Genomic DNA, 18,659 nt, shown 5'->3' with positions numbered 1-18,659 from the left:
TATCAACACCACTAACACTACCAACACCACCAACACCACTAACAACACTAACACTACCAACACCACTAACTCTACCAACTCCACCAACACCACTAACACTACCAACACCACCAACACTACCAACACCACTAACACTACCAACACCACTGACACTACCAACACCACTAACACTGCCAACACTACAACATCACTAACTCTCTCAAGACCATTAACACCACCAACACCACTAACACTACCAACACCACTAACACTACCAACACTACCAACACCACTAACTCTCCCAACAACATTAACACTACCAACTGCACTAACACAACCAACACCATTAACACTACCAACACTACCAACACCACTAACACTACCAACACCACTAACACTACCAACACTACCTACACCAACCAACACGACTAACAACACTAACACTACCAACACCACTAACACTACCAACACCACTAACACTACCAACATCACCAACACTACCAACACTACCAACACCACTAACACTACCAACACCATTAACACTAACAACACCACTAACTCTACCAACCCTACCAACACCACTAACACTACCAACACTACCAACACCACGAACACTAGCAACACCATTAACACTAATAACACCACGAACACGACCAACACCACTAACATTACCAACACTACCAACACCACTAACTCTCCCAACACCATTAACACTACCAACACTACCAACACCACAACCACTACCAACACCACTCACACTACCAACACCATTAACACTAATAATACCACGAACACGACCAACACCACTAAAACTACCAACACTACCAACACCACTTACACTACCAACACCACTAACACTACCAACACTACCAACACCACAAACACTACCAACACCACTAACACTACCAACACTACCAACACTACCAACACCATTAACATTACCAACACCACAACCGCTACCAACACAACTCACACTACCAACACTACCAACACCACTAACACTACCAACACTACCAACACCACCAACACCACTAACAACACTAACACTACCAACACCACTAACACTACCAACACTACCAACACCACTAACACTACCAACACTACCAACACCACCAACACCACTAACAACACTAACACTACCAACACCACTAACACTACCAACATCACCAACACTACCAACACCACTAACACTACCAACATCACCAACACTACCAACACCACTAACACTACCAACACCACTAACACTACCAACACTACTAACACCACTAACACTATTAACACTAACAACACCACTAACTCTACCAACTCTACCAACACCACTAACACTACCAACACTACCAACACCACTAACTCTCCCAACACCATTAACACAACCAACACCACTTACACTACCAACACCATTAACACTACCAACACTACCAACACCACAACCACTACCAACACCATTAACACAACCAACACCACTCACACTACCAACACCATTAACACTATTAACACCACTTACACTACCAACACCACTAACACTACCAACACTACCAACACCACCAACACTACCAACACTACCAACACCACAAACACTACCAACACCACTAACACTACCAACACTACCAACACTACCAACACCATTAACACTACCAACATTACCAACACCACAACCGCTAACAACACAACTCACACTACCAACACTACCAACACCACTAACACTACCAACACTACCAACACCACTAACACTACCAACACTACCAACACCACAAACACTACCAACACCACTAACACTACCAACACTACCAACACCATTAACACTACCAACATTACCAACACCACAACCGCTAACAACACAACTCACACTACCAACACTACCAACACCACTAACACTACCAACACTACCAACACCACCAACACCACTAACAACACTAACACTACCAACACCACTCACACTACCAACACTACCAACACCACCAACACCACTAACAACACTAACACTACCAACACCACTAACACTAACAACACCACTAACTCTACCAATACTACCAACACCACCAACTCTACCAACACCACTAACACTGCCAACACCACCAACACCACGAACAATAGCAACACTACCAACACCACTAACACTACCAACACTACCAACACCATTAACACTAACAACACCACCTACTCTACCAACACTACCAACACCACCAACTCTACCAACACTACTAACACTACCAACACCATTAACACTAATAACACCACGAACACTACCAACACCACTAACATTACCAACACTACCAACACTACCAACACCACGAACACTAGCAACACTACCAACACCACTAACACTACCATCACCATTAACACTAATTACACCACGAACACTACCAACACCACTAACATTACCAACACTACCAACACCACTAACACTACCAAAACCACTAACACTACCAACACTACCAACACCATTAACACTACCAACACCACCAACACTATTGACACCACTAACCCTACCAACACCACCAACACCACTAACGCTACCAACACTACCAACACCATTAACAATACCAACACCACTCACACTACCAACACCACTAACACTAACAACACCACTAACACTACCAACACCACTAACACTACCAACACTACCAACACCACTTACACTACCAACACCACTAACACTACCAACACTACTAACACTACCAACACCACTAACACTACCAACACTACCAACACCACTAACACTACCAACACCACTAATTCTACCAACACCACGGACACTAGCAACACCACCAACACCACTAACACTACCAACACCATTAACACTACCAACACCACGAACATCACCAACACCACTAACACTACCAACACTACCAACACCACTAACACTACCAACACTACCAACACAACTAACACTACCAACACTACCAACACCACTACCACTACCAACACCACTAACTCTACCAACACCACCAACACTTACAACACCACTAACACTACCAACACCACTAACACTACCAACACTACCAACATCAGTAACACTACCAACACTACCAACACCACTACCACTACCAACACCACTAACTCTACCAACTCTACCAACACCACTAACACTACCAACAACACTAACACTACCAACACTACCAACACTACCAACACCACTAACTCTCCCAACACCATTAACACTTCCAACACCACTAACACTACCAACACCACTCACACTACCAACACCACTAACACTACCAACACCACTAACTCTACCAACACCACCAACACTAACAACACCACTAACACTACCAACACCACTAACACTACCAACACTACCAACATCAGTAACACTACCAACTCTACCAACACCACTACCACTACCAACACCACTAACTCTACCAACTCTACCAACACCACTAACTCTACCAACACCACCAACACTAACAACACCACTAACACTACCAACAACACTAACACTACCAACAACACAAACACTACCAACACTACCAACACCATTAACACTTCCAACACCACTAACACTACCAACACCACTCACACTACCAACACCACTAACACTACCAACACCACCAACACTAACAACACCACTAACACTACCAACACCACTAACACTACCAACACTACCAACATCAGTGACACTACCAACTCTACCAACACCACTACCACTACCAACACCACTAACTCTACCAACTCTACCAACACCACTAACTCTACCAACACCACCAACTCTAACAACACCACTAACACTACCAACAACACTAACACTACCAACAACACAAACACTACCAACACTACCAACACCACCAACACTACCAACACCACTAACTCTCCCAACACCAATAACACTACCAACAACACTAACACTTCCAACACCACTAACACTACCAACACCACTAACACTACCAACACCACTAACACTACCAACACTACCAACCCCACTAACACTACAGACACCACTAACTCTACCAACACTACCAACACCACCAACTCTACCAACACCACTAACACTACCAACACTACCAACACCACGAACACTAGCAACACCACCAACACCACTAACACTACCAACACCATTAACACTAACAACACCACTAACTCTACCAACACTACCAACACCACTAACACTACCAACACCACCAACACCACGAACACTAGCAACACTACCAACACCACTAACACTACCAACACTACCAACACCACCAACACCACTAACAACACTAACACTGCCAACACCACTAACACTACCAACACCACTAACACTACCAACACAACCAGCACCACTAACACTACCAACACCACTAACACTAACAACACCACTAACTCTACCAACACAACCAGCACCACTAACACTACCAACACCACTAACACTACCAACACCACTAACACTACCAACACCACCAACTCTACCAACACCACTAACACTACCAACACTACCAGCACCACGAACACTAGCAACACTACCAACACCACTAACACTAACACTACCAACACCATTAACACTAACAACACCACTAACTCTACCAACACTACCAACACCACCAACTCTACCACCACCACTAACACTACCAACACTACCAACACCACGAACACTAGCAACACTACCAACACCACTAACACTACCAACACCATTAACACTAATAACACCACGAACACCACGAACACCACGAACACTACCAACACCACTAACATTACCAACACGACCAACACCACTAACACCAACACCACCAACACTACCAACACCACTAACACTAACAACACCACTAACTGTACCAACACTACCAACACCACCAACTCTACCAACACCACTAACACTACCAACACTACCAGCACCACGAACACTAGCAACACTACCAACACCACTAACACTACCAACACCATTAACACTAACAACACCACTAACTCTACCAACACTACCAACACCACTAACACTACCAACAACACTAACACTACCAACAACACTAACACTACCAACAACACAAACACTACCAACACTACCAACACCACCAACACTACCAACACCACTAACTCTCCCAACACCAATAACACTACCAACAACACTAACACTTCCAACACCACTAACACTACCAACCCCACTAACACTACAGACACCACTAACTCTACCAACACTACCAACACCACCAACTCTACCAACAACAGTAACACTACCAACACTACCAACACCACGAACACTAGCAACACCACCAACACCACTAACACTACCAACACCATTAACACTAACAACACCACTAACTCTACCAACACTACCAACACCACAAACACTACCAACACTACCAACACCACGAACACTAGCAACACTACCAACACCACTAACACTACCAACACTACCAACACCACCAACACCACTAACAACACTAACACTGCCAACACCACTAACACTACCAACACCACTAACACTACCAACACAACCAGCACCACTAACACTACCAACACCACTAACACTAACAACACCACTAACTCTACCAACACTACCAACACCACCAACTCTACCAACACCACTAACACTACCAACACTACCAGCACCACGAACACTAGCAACACTACCAACACCACTAACACTACCAACACCATTAACACTAACAACACCACTAACTCTACCAACACTACCAACACCACCAACTCTACCAACACCACTAACACTACCAACACTACCAACACCACGAACACTAGCAACACTACCAACACCACTAACACTACCAACACCATTAACACTAATAACACCACGAACACTACCAACACCACTAACATTACCAACACTACCAACACCACTAACACTACCAACACCACCAACACTACCAACACCACTAACACTAACAACACCACTAACTCTACCAACACTACCAACACCACCAACTCTACCAACACCACTAACACTACCAACACTACCAGCACCACGAACACTAGCAACACTACCAACACCACTAACACTACCAACACCATTAACACTAACAACACCACTAACTCTACCAACACTACCAACACCACCAACTCTACCAACACCACTAACACTACCAACACTACCAACACCACGAACACTAGCAACACTACCAACACCACTAACACTACCAACACCATTAACACTAATAACACCACGAACACTACCAACACCACTAACATTACCAACACTACCAACACCACTAACACTACCAACACCACCAACACTACCAACACCACTAACACTACCAACACCACTAACACTACCAACACTACCAACACCATTAACACTACCAACACCACCAACACTACCAACACCACCAACACCACTAACGCTACCAACACTACCAACACCATTAACAATACCAACACCACTCACACTACCAACACCACTAACTCTACCAACACTACCAACACCACCAACTCTACCAACACCACTAACACTACCAACACTACCAACACCACGAACACTAGCAACACTACCAACACCACTAACACTACCAACACCACTAACACTACCAACACTACCAACACCACCAACACTACCAACACCATTAACACTAATAACACCACGAACACTACCAACACCACTAGCATTACCAACACCTCCAACACCATTAACTCTACCAACACTACCAACACCACCAACTCTACCAACACCACTAACACTACCAACACCACTAACACTACCAACACTACCAACACCACGAACACTACCAACACTACCAACACCACTAACACTACCAACACCACTAACACTACCAACACTACCAACACCACCAACACTACCAACACCATTAACACTAATAACACCACGAACACTACCAACACCACTAACATTACCAACACTACCAACACCACTAACACTACCAACACTACCAACAACACTAACACTACCAACACTACCAACACCATTAACACTACCAACACCACCAACACGATCGACACCACTAACCCTACCAACACCACCAACACCACTAACGCTACCAACACTACCAACACCATTAACAATACCAACACCACTCACACTACCAACACCACTAACACTACCAACACCACTAACACTACCAACACTACCAACACCACTTACACTACCAACACCACTAACACTACCAACACCACTAACACTACCAACACTACCAACACCACTAACACTACCAACACTACCAATACCACTAACACTACCCACACCATTAACACTAACAACAACACTAACTCTACCAACACCACTAACACTACCAACACCACGAACACTTGCAACACTACCAACACCACTAACACTACCAACACCATTAACACTACCAACACCACGAACATCACCAACACCACTAACACTACCAATACAACCAACACCACTAACACTACCAACACCACTAACACTACCAACACCACTAACACTACCAACACTACCAACACTACCAACGCCATTAACACTACCAACACTATCGACACCACTAACACTACCAACACCTTTAACCCTACCACCACCACTAACACTACCAACACTACCAACACCACTAACACTACCAACACCTCACTCACTCTACCAGGGTTGAGGGTTCAAATCTCTGCTTGGCTCAGAAGGTCAGGATGCCTGGAGGAAGCACCGCAGCACACTCTGCTGGTCAGACGCAGCAATCACAGGCTGACCTGCAGGGACAGGACACACACACACACACTAAAACATCTGCAGAGCGAGGTCAACCTCATGAATAATTAATGAGCTGCCTCACTAGGCCACGCCCCCACGAGCCAGAATCCTCCCTCGTTGGTGACGTTCAACTTATGTCGTTGAATTGATTTGTTTTCTTTCTTATCTTCACCTCAGACCTTCACAGCCAGGGTTCCAAAAATGTGGGCCGTGAAGGTACTGCAGGTGGGCCACGAGAGCTCATTTACTTTATATATATACAGTATGTATACATAAATATATATATATATTCGTTCCTCTCCCCGCACCATTGGAGGTCAAGGGTCTGACGGGGTCGCACCTGACCTGGATTGAGCACCGGAAGATTCCCCTCGAGCTGTTACTATCCGGGAACCATCGGGAAACAATGGTGTTCTTACTTATCAACTCTCCCCAAAACCCCTCCCCCTGGAGGGACCAGTTCCCGTGGGCCGATTCCGCCCACAACACCCTGGTCAACGTGTCCACCGGCTTGTCCCCGTTTCCCTGTTCCCTGGGCTACTGACCCCCTCTGTTGCCTTCCCAGGAGGTGGAGATTGCGGTGCCCTGAGTTCAGGTCCACATCCGCCGCTGCCGGAGGACACGCGACAAGGTTCGCTTTGCCCTGCTCCAGGCATCTACCCGTTCCCAGCAGCAGGCGAATCGCCGGCGGGTTCCCGCACCCGCGTACTCCCCCGGCAAGAAAGTGTGGCTTGCCACTAAGGACTTGCCCCTTAAAGTGGACTCTCGAAAACTGGTATGTTGGCCCCTTTGTTATAGAATCTATCATCCACCCCTGTGCTGTACGTCTCCGGCTCCCTCACTCCGTGTCCACCCCACCTTTCACGTGTCTCTGCTCAAGCCGGTGGTCTCCAGTCCCCTCTCCCCTCCACCCAGGCCCCACTACACCCCCACACCGTCGATGACCACCACGCCTATGCGGTCCGGCGCCTGCTGGATGTGCGCAGCCGGGGGAGGGGCCTGCAATATGCTGTGGACTGGGAGGGGTACGGTCCTAAGAAAGGCTCCTGGGTTCCCCGGAGACACATCTTGGACGCCTCCCTCATCTGGGACTTCAACAGAACGCGCATCCCCGAGGCTCCGGGTGTCCGCCAGGTGGCGTTGGCAGGGGGGGGTTACTGCGTTAGAGGCGCTCTACTCACCCGCTGCTCCTCCCTCCGGCCTATTCCACACACCTGGGATCCATTACCTGCAGTATTTATTCTCCAGCTCCACAGTCGCTCCTCGCCAGATCCTTAGCGAACCTACCTGTTTGGGTCCCCCCTCGCTGTGATACTAACAATATATATACAGTATATACAGTATATACAGTATATATATATATATATATATATATATATATATATATATATATATATATATATATATATATATATATATATATATATGTATACATACATATATATTGTCTTTAATTCTCAGTTAGTGATTAAGTTTGAAAGGACAATAAAATATTGATGATGTCATGTATTATACATGTCACCGCACCAGATGGAAGACAAACAACATGAACAGACTGGACAGAAGGAACTGAAACACATCTGCTGCCTCCAGACTGACTGGATTACATTACACACACACACACACACACACACACACACACACACACACCTTTCTTCTCACTTTTTGTCGCAAACCCATAAGAACGGGGGGTTCTTCATGCCCAGGAAGCCGTGCTGTTCACGTTTTACAGACGTCCCTCAACAGAGTTACCACGGTAACAGTTCAGGGACTGCCTGAACTGGGTATCTTAACACCTCCTGGTGTTAGAGTACCCTGTTCGACATTGGAGGGTGTCAGGGTTAGGGTGTTGTCCATGTCCAATGGGACATTTTTCGGACGATTGGGACTTTAAATGCACATTAGCTGCTGGTCCCCTCGCCCGCTGTACAGCTGTTTTTGTTGTTTGGTTCTATTAGGAAACTGAGTAAAATAAATACATCCACAATAAAATACCCACCGTTTTTATTGGTTTTCTTTGGAGAAACGAGCGGTGATGGTGAAGCGCATCCTACCGTCAACTTCACCGTTTTTTATTTTTTTAGAAATTTTAATACGGGAGATTCACAGGGAAATATTTAAAGGGGAGGACAGCAATAGATATAAATAAACATTTATTTTTAAAATACTTACATTTCCCTCATCTTCAGTCACAGCTGCTGTCACAGACAGTTGGTATGGGTTCATCTTATTTTAAAAGATTTGTGCTGGTCCGTGCAGCCAACAAAAGAGCACTTCCCATGCTCAGGGCGTCGGGTGGCGCTTGGTAGTTCCCCAGGCGTGGGTGGAGCTACTCAGATGGGGGGCGGTTCTGATTCTAATGAGGCCTCAAGTGACGTAGGAAGGGGACGCACATCTTGTTTTACCCCATTTCTCTGACATAGGGACCTCACAACAAACGGTCTGTGTCTTATTCCACACCTGCATAACAGGTGACCTTTTTTTTTTGTTTCTACCTGTGCTGTCAGCATGCTGCGCATACAACACAGAGTATTTGTTCCATTGCATCCAGGACAGAGTTAGTCTGCAAGTGGAGTTCAAGTTCTCAACCTACAATGCAACTATTAATTCTGAAATCCTCAAGAACTGCTGCAATAACTCTGTCCTGTGGAAGAGCTGCACAAAGACCAGAGCACAGGAGAGGGGCCTCACCCGAACGCCCCCCGGCCAACCACACCCCCACACCGACCCGCCAGCTACCAGTCACCCCCCAGTGCTCAATGTGTGCTGTTGGTAATTGCAGTTACAATTGCGGGGTTGGAGGTGCGAGTCCTTCAGGCAAGTCGAACCCAAATCACTCGCACCCTCCTGTCTCGCAGACCCTGGTCCGATGGAGTGTTGTTCGGAGTAGGATTGGTGTGCGAGTGTATGTGTTCTAAGCTAATGTGAGTGGGATTAAAATTTTGGGACGGACGAGAAACACGCTGGGGCAGGAGCGTGACAGGCAAGATGGCAGCTGTCATGATCTCCGCCTTCTTCTACCTTCCCCTCCCTCGCCTTACCTGTCCCATTAGTCCAACTCCATTCACCTGCGCACACAGCTCATCCAGATCTGCAATCTAACCACTATATATGCCTCTCTCACCAGTCACCCATTGCCAGATTGTCTTCGATGCTTGCACCAGACTCTCCAGCGTTCTCCGGACTGATTCCCTGCTCCCGACTCTGCCTCGCTCCGACCACGTGTCCTGCCTGCCACTCCGCCTGTCTCCTGTCTGCACTCCTCGTTATCGAACCTGCCTGTCCCCGACCACGTATCCTGCCTGCTCCCTGCCTGTCTTCCGTCTGCTCTACAAATAAAAGACATTACCAAATATCTCTGCCTGTCTTTGTGCTGCAATTGGGTCCTAACCACACCCGTTACAGTACAATCTGGCCAACAATGGACCCAGCACACAACCCCGAGTTACTGGCACGCCTGGGAAGGGTGGAGTCACAGCTCCAACACCAGGAGGCTGTCCGAGCCTCCACCTCAGCGGCCGTTCGGCTAGCAGCGGCAAGCCAGGAGCAAGGACTCTCCTTCTCACCTGGGCACGCTAGCTGCCCAGGTCCAGCAGCTCGCCATCCCTCTTGGTCAGTTCATCCCGCCGCCTGCTTCCCCGGACCCACCTGCACCAGCAGCGGCCCAGCCTGGTTACTCCCTGGAGCCCCGGGTGGGGGTTCCAGAACGCCCACGCCGGAGATGCAGATGGCTGTAGTCCGTTCATTACGAACTGTTCCATCCTCTTCACTCTGCAGCCCCACACCTTCGCCTCCGAGGAAGCCAGGGTGGCGTTCACCGTAAATCACCTGACGGGCCGCACTCGGGTTTGGGGAACGGCCGAGTTGGAACGACGCACACCAGCCTGCTCCTCCTTCCACGCCTTCGCCGCCGAGCTCCGCAAGGTGTTCGGGGTGACATCACGAGGTCCCGATGCTGCTGGTGGTCTCCTGGGTCTCAGTCAAGGGTCCCGTGGTCAATTACGTGATCGACTTCCGCACCCAGGCTCGACTGAGCGAGTGGAACCCGGCAGCCCAGATTGACCCGTTCCTGATGGGATTAGCAGAGTACGTGAAGGATGAGCTAGTTTCCCACGACCTGCCCACCTCTCTCGATGGCATCATTGAGCTTGCTTCCCGTATCGACCGACGCATCCAGGCCCGCCAGTGAGAGAGGCGTCAGAGGCAAGTGGAGTGCGCCCAGCAACTCGTCTTCCAGGTTCCTCCGCGCCGCCAGCTCTTGCGGCCCGTCAACTCACGAGTGAGGGCTCTCCCATGCGGGTTGGCCGGGCCAGCCTCACCCCAGAGGAGAAGGAGAGATGACGGGTGGGGAACCTTTGCCTCTACTGCGGTCTAGCTGGACACTACATTTCCGGGTGTCCGGTAAAAGGGCCGGGCTCGCCAGTGAGGGAGGAGGTCCTGGTGAGCCACACCTCCAAATCCCCCTCCAACCTACGCCCCCTCTGCCAGGCTCGGCTGCTCCTGTCCCAAGGCTCACATTCCCTCGCCATACTTATTGACTCTGGTTCCGATGTTAACATCATCGACGATAACCTAGCACGGCAGCTGGGTGTTGGTCGAGTTCTCCTGCCTTCTCCGGTACCTGCCACTGCCCTGGATGGCCGCCTCCTGGGGACAGTCACCCATCAGACAGTGCCCATCCGCATGCTCCTGTCTGGCAACCACCACGAGACGATACAGTTCTGCATCCTGCACTCACCTCGTCACCCTCTCCTCCTGCGGTTCCCCTGGCTCCGGCGTCACAACCCACACCTCGACTGGACCACAGGGGCTATTCTGGGATGGAGTCCTGCGTGCCATCAGGTCTGCCTGAAGCAAGCCACCGCACCTCAGCCACCCAACAGCTCCAGCTCCGCACCCGAAATGTTGGGGGTCCCCGCCGAGTACCTCGACTTCAGGGAGGTCATCAGCAATGCCAAGGCGACATCCCTTCCCCCGCACAGGCCGTACAATATCACCATCGACCTCCAGCCCGGCTCCACCCCCCCAGAGACCGCCTGTACTCCCTGTCCGCCCCGGAGAGAGAGGCCATGGACACCTATATTAACGATGCCCTGGCGGCGGGCATCATCCGTCCCTCCTCATCCCCGGCGGGGGCGGGCTTCTTCTTCGTGGAGAAGAAGGACAAGTCGCTTCGCCCCTGTATTGACTATCGCGGTCTCAACGACATTACGGTCAAGAACCGCTATCCCCTGCCCCTCATCTCATCAGCCTTCGAATTCCTGGAGGGAGCCACGGTGTTCACCAAGCTCGACCTACGCAACGCCTACCATCTGGTCCGGGTTCGAGAGGGGGACGAATGGAAGACGGCGTTCAACACTCCCTCCGGTCACTATGAATATCTGGTGATGCCCTTTAGTCTCGCCAACGCCCCAGCCGTCTTCCAGGCCCTGGTCAATGACGTGCTCAGGGACATGCTCAACAAATTCGTCTTTGTGTACCTCGACGACATCCTGATCTTCTCCCGATCCCAAGCTGAGCACGTCCACCATGTCCAGACGGTCCTGCAGCGCCTCCTGGAGAACTCACTCTTTGTGAAGGCGGAGAAGTGTGAGTTTCACGTCTCGTCCGTCTCCTTCCTGGGGTACGTCGTGGGGAGGGGGACCATCCAGATGGACTCCACTAAGGTCTCCGCCGTCACCACCTGGCCCGCCCCGGACACCTGCAAACAACTCCAGTGCTTCCTCGGTTTTGCCGAACCTTCTAGCGGAGGTTCATCCGAGGCTACAGCACGGTGGCTGCCCCCCTCCCAGCCCTAACTTCCTCCAAGGTGCCGTTTCGGTGGTCCACCGCCGCCAACGATGCCTTCCTGGCCCTGAAGGCACGGTTCACATCAGCCCCCATTCTGGAATTGCCTGACCCCGAACGGCAGTTTGGGGTTGAAGTGGACGCCTCCGGCGTGGGAGTCGGAGCTTTTCTGTCCCAGAGAACCGCCTCCGACCAGAAGCTTCATCCCTGCGCCTTCTTCTCCAGGCATTTAACCCCGGCCGAGAGGAACTACGACATCGGGGATAGGGAGCTTCTCGCCGTCAAATTGGCCCTGGAGGAGTGGCGACACTGGCTAGAGAGAACACAGCTGCCGTTCCTGGTGTGGAACGGCAGCTGGAGACTGCACTCCCGTCAGGCCCGTTGGGCGCTCTTCCAATCAAGGTTCAATTTCTCCCTCTCCTATCGGCCGGGGTCACGCAATATCAAACCTGACGCCGTGTCCCGGCAGTTCCAGGAGGAGGAGGAAGACGCTGCTGACCCTGACTCCATTCTACCGTCCTCCCGTCTAGTTGCCACACCCACCTGGGAGGTGGAAGAGAAGGTCAGACCCACCGCCCAGGACCAACCTGGACCCAGCGCATGTCCGCCTGACCGCCTGTTCGTCCTGCCTGTCCTCCGGTCCGAGGTTCTCCAGTGGGCCCACAACTCCCGACTCACCTGCCACCCGGGGATCCAGTGGACGAAGGAGGTCATCCAGCGTAGCTTCTGGTGGCCCTCCCTGGGTGAGGACGTCCGAGGGTTCATCAATGCCTGCCCCACCTGTAACCAGCACAAACCCTCTCTTCTTGCTCCTGCTGGTCTCCTTCACCCACTGCCGGTTCCTCATCGCCCCTGGTCTCACATCTCCGTGGACTTCGTTACCGGTCTGCCACCGTCTAGCGGCAACACTACCATCCTGACCGTGGTGGACCGGTTTAGCAAGATGGCTCACTTCGTGCCTCTACCAACGCTCCCGTCGGCCAAGGGCACCGCCAAGCTATTATTGTACCACGCCGTCCGCCTCCATGGCATCCCGGTAGATGTTGTATCCGACCGGGGTCCCCAGTTCGCCCCTGTCTTCTGGAGGGAGTTCTGTGCGCTCCGGGGGGCCACCGTCAGCCTCTCTTCAGGGTATCACCCCCAGTCCAACGGCCAAACAGAGCGGAAGAACCAGGAGATGGAGACAGCCCTTCGCTGCATGACATCACAACATCCGTGGTCCTGGTCCAAGCTTTTGTGGGTGGAATATGCCCACAACACCCTGACCAGTTCGGCCACAGGCCTCTCCCATTTCCAGTGCACCTACGGCTTCCAACCGCCTCTGTTCTGGCCCTTGAGAAGGAGGCTTCCTGCTCGTCCGTCCAGGCCTTCATTCGCCACTGCCGCAGGACCTGGACCCGGGCCCGGGCCGCCCTCCTCCGAGCCGCTGGCCGCAACGCCTCTGCCGCCAACCGTCGCCGCTCCCAGGCCCCGGAGTACCAGCCGGGCCAGAAGGTCTGGCTCTCCATCCCGGACCTCCCACTGAAGGTGGACTCTAAGAAGCTGGCTCCTCGGTTCGTCGGCCCATTCAAGATCGAGAAGGTCGTCAACCCGGTGGCAGTGCGGCTCAAGCTCCCCAGGTCCATGCGCGTCCATCCCACCTTCCACGTGTCCAAGGTCAAGCCAGTCCGGGAGAGTGCTCTGGTCCCCTTGGTGCCTCCCCCGCCTCCTCCGCGCTTCATTGACGGGGGTCCTGCCTTCTCTGTCCGCCGTCTCCTACGTTCCTGCCGGCGTGGGAGGGGCCTGCAGTACCTGGTGGATTGGGAGGGTTACGGCCCGGAGGAGAGGTCCTGGGTCACTGCGAGTCACATTCTGGACCATACCCTCATCAGGAGGTTCCATCAGTGCCATCCAGACCAGCCCTCCAGACCGGGTCAACCCTCCCGACCGCAGACCCCACCACCTCTCTTGTCTGCGTCCTCAAGCGATGTTTCAGAGGCGGAGGATGTCAACCCTCCTCCAATGAGGACGTGGCCCATTTAGCGGAGGACGAGGAGATGGATGGGGTCTCCAACTACTCGGATGAGGATCACGTGGCCCATTTAGCGGAGGACGTGGAGATGGACGGGGTCTCCGACGAGTACCAAATATAACTGCCTGTCTTTGTGCTGCAATTGGGTCTTAACCACACCCGTTACAGCAGCTGCCCGCCGCATCCCGACCCACATAGCCTGCACCCCGCCATCCCGCAAGCCCTCGGTCTATTGTGTGGTGTATGTGCTGAGCATGAGTTTTGGCACTGTGAGAGATAGGCGAGTCGCGACCGGATCGATCCAGGGGCCGGCAGGCCAGGGAGCAACCACGCAGTCCCCCTCCCCCCGGACCCAAACGCACCCCAGTGCGCCCCACTCCCGTACCTGGTGGCAGCACACAAGCCCAGCCACCCCACCCGCGGGGCAGGGGACCCCAGCGGTGCACCAACCCGCTGAACACGGGGCCGAGACCCGAACCAGCGACCCACACCCCCCGCTCCCAGCCCGAGCCCCAGAACCCACAACCACGCCCTGAACCAACACACGGACGCCAGCTGCAGGTACTCCCCAGGAGCACGTCCCCCCCCCACCACCCCTAGAGACAGGCCAGCTCAACTCAGGCAAAGGAGTGGGCGCCACCCCCCAGACCACCCAACTCCCCCGTGGGGCCCCGGGATCCCCCAAGAACACCGGCCCACGCACCACGGATATCCCCAGAGCCGCCCAGGTGTCCACCTAACCGCGGAGCCCCGGCAGACCAGGAGGACCCCCACAGGCCCCAAAGCACAACGACATTGCACCGACTTAGGAAGACTCAAGTATTAAATGATGGAGTTATGTCAGTGATAAAAGTAGCCCATATCTCATTAAATGAATCAACATTGTTTTGGGATATTGCCAAACGTTTTTCCATTGAGATGTAATCTATTAATAACTGCAACCATTGGGATGTGGTGAGATTATCTCTGTTTTTCCAATTGAGTAATATTGATTTCTTGGTCATTGTTAAGGCCATCAAAATGGGTTGGTGGTGTTTCATGGTGGGTCGACTGAGGAGAGGTAACCGAGAAGACATATAGACGAGGAGAATGGAACGCTGCGACCCAGAAGGGTTGATAGCTTCTTGGTGATGTTGGTCCAGAATGCTAGGATAGGTGGGCAGAGCCAGAAGGCACGAATGTAGTCATCTCTGGTATCAAGGGAACATTGGGAGCAAACGTCTTCATCCACAAAACCCATTTTGAACACTTTGTGTTCCGTGATATGAGCTCTGTGCAAAATCTTATATTGGATGAGTTGCATTTTGGAGTTGCGCGTCATAGAAAAGGTGTTGTTGCAAATAAGCTTCCACAGGTTGATATTGGTGGGAATAATAGGTGACCTTTAACCACCGCTTTGAGACCTGCATCCATCACCAAACAAACAAAAAAACGGGGGTCAGAAGTTTTTTTTCCCTTTTAATTTATTTATTCAAAACCCCTCTTAAAGATTTTTTTACACCACACAAAAACATCAAAACACAAAAATCTCACAAATGTAACAGTGGTGGTTGGGGGGGGGCAAGCCATTGTTCCGATGGCCCATTATTCCGAAACCCCAATAGTCCCAAACCCAACACCCTAAACCCTACCCCTAACCCGTTGGATCCAATCCCTACCCCTAACCCTAACCCGTTGGATCTAAATTCTAACCCTAACCTATTGGAGATGGATTACACCCTAACCCCTACCCCATAGGCTCCAACGCCGAACCCCTAACCCTAACCAATTGGATCTAACCCCAAACCACTAATGCGTTGGACATGGATGACACCCTAACCCTGACCCCTAACCCATTGGATCCAACCCCAACTTCAACCCTAACCCTAACCCCGGTCTAAGCTCCTACCGAAACGTAACCAGGTCTGACCCGACATTTTTGAAACTATGGGGGTTTCGGAGTAATGCGCCGTTGGAACAATTGGCAGTCCCAGGGGGGTGGGGGTGGGGTGGGGCAGAAGCACGGCTAACCTGCCTATCAAAACAATGAGAGAAAACAACAGTAATGCCAAGTGGGGAAAAACAAAAGAAAACACTTTTTTCCATCAGAAAAATCCAATAAAAAGCCCCATGATGAGAACCACCGATAAAACCTAATAACAGATCTGAGATTCTATTTACAATATTGCCTTAAAAACCACAGAGCTAACGGGCGGAGTTGCGATCAGACTGAAGGTTCTACCCCGTGGGGATGGCAGAAGATTAGCGGCTCCCAGTCGAGGGTCCTAAAAGGAAAGGAATGGAAGGAGAAGTCTACCGCACCCCGGCGTCTGGTCCAGAGGTGGACGGAGGGAGGGAGGGAGGGAGGAGGGGGTGGGGTATCATTTGGGTGTGGAGTAAACATGGAGTCCGATACTGTACTAGGACTCCATTAGAAGAGCAGAACGCCGAGGCGCCGTTTTAAAGGGCGGAAATTCGAGAGCGAGAGAGCAAGAGAGAGAGAGGGCGCTTTGAGGTCTGGTAACAGCCTGCCCCAAGTCTTCAGGGTACAAAGGACTTTAAAAACCCACTCCCAACCCCCACCCCGCCAACCCCCCGTCCCCCAAATAAAACAAAAAGCCAGAAGAATAAACTATTCCCAATAACTATCTCTCCCCCTCCCCTACAAGTCAAACACACAACGCGGGGGGCACCGCGCAGCTCTTATCGGGGGGCTAGCTGCGACAGGTCTACCTCTACAGGACACAGGGGGGAGCACGGCTGCGGTGCCACGACAAAGGGACTCGGAGGTGGAGTGCACCGGGACGACTGGGGCCCTTGGTGACACATCCAACGATCGGAAAGAGATGGCGGTGAAGGGCGGCGAGCCTGCGGCGCTCTGGGGAGGGTGTTGCGCACCGGGCGCCCTGCAGAGGGAGCTCTCTGACGCCGCGTCCAAACTGCTCCCCGCTCCATCTGCGTGGAGCAAACTAAACTCGCTGTAGATTGTACGATGCATGGAGGAGGACACAGTAATATCTATGTCCAGGGTGTCAAACCTCAGGCCTGCCAGACGTTTTAATGCGGCCGGCTGTATCTTTGTAATATATTGTTCAAGCTGTGTAGTGGACTACACAGTTGGACAATTCTTCGAAGGAGGTTTTGGAACGCCCTACAAAACGGCCGACGTCTGAGTAAGTCACTGACACGATGAAGGAGAGATCTTTTTGGAATGCAGCCTGAGGGTCAAAAGCCTGTGTTTTTGACAGAGGTGGACCTGGAACCGGACCAGGACCATGACCAGGACCTGGCTAGGAGGGTTGACGGGACAAGATGCAA

At 51.3% G+C, this 18,659-nt stretch overlaps 1 protein-coding gene across 3 annotated transcripts in view; it reads right to left on the bottom strand.

Annotated features, from left to right (window-relative positions):
• Nucleotides 1–17,077: 17,077 nt before the first annotated feature.
• The window catches only part of anp32e (acidic (leucine-rich) nuclear phosphoprotein 32 family, member E), a 17,838-nt gene continuing 16,256 nt past the window's right edge, over nucleotides 17,078–18,659 (bottom strand). For 2 of the 3 annotated variants that reach the window (XM_080014132.1, XM_080014133.1), the window contains exon 7: nucleotides 17,079–18,659. This exon is cut by the window's right edge and continues 1,027 nt beyond it. The gene's annotated coding sequence lies outside the window, so the exon portion shown is untranslated. The other variant, XM_080014134.1, reaches the window with a different exon arrangement.

Source organism: Zeus faber (genome assembly GCF_960531495.2).
Source record: "Zeus faber genome assembly, chromosome: 1".
In the NCBI taxonomy this organism is placed as follows: Eukaryota; Metazoa; Chordata; class Actinopteri; order Zeiformes; family Zeidae; genus Zeus; species Zeus faber.
This window is presented reverse-complemented; position numbering and strand designations above follow the sequence as displayed.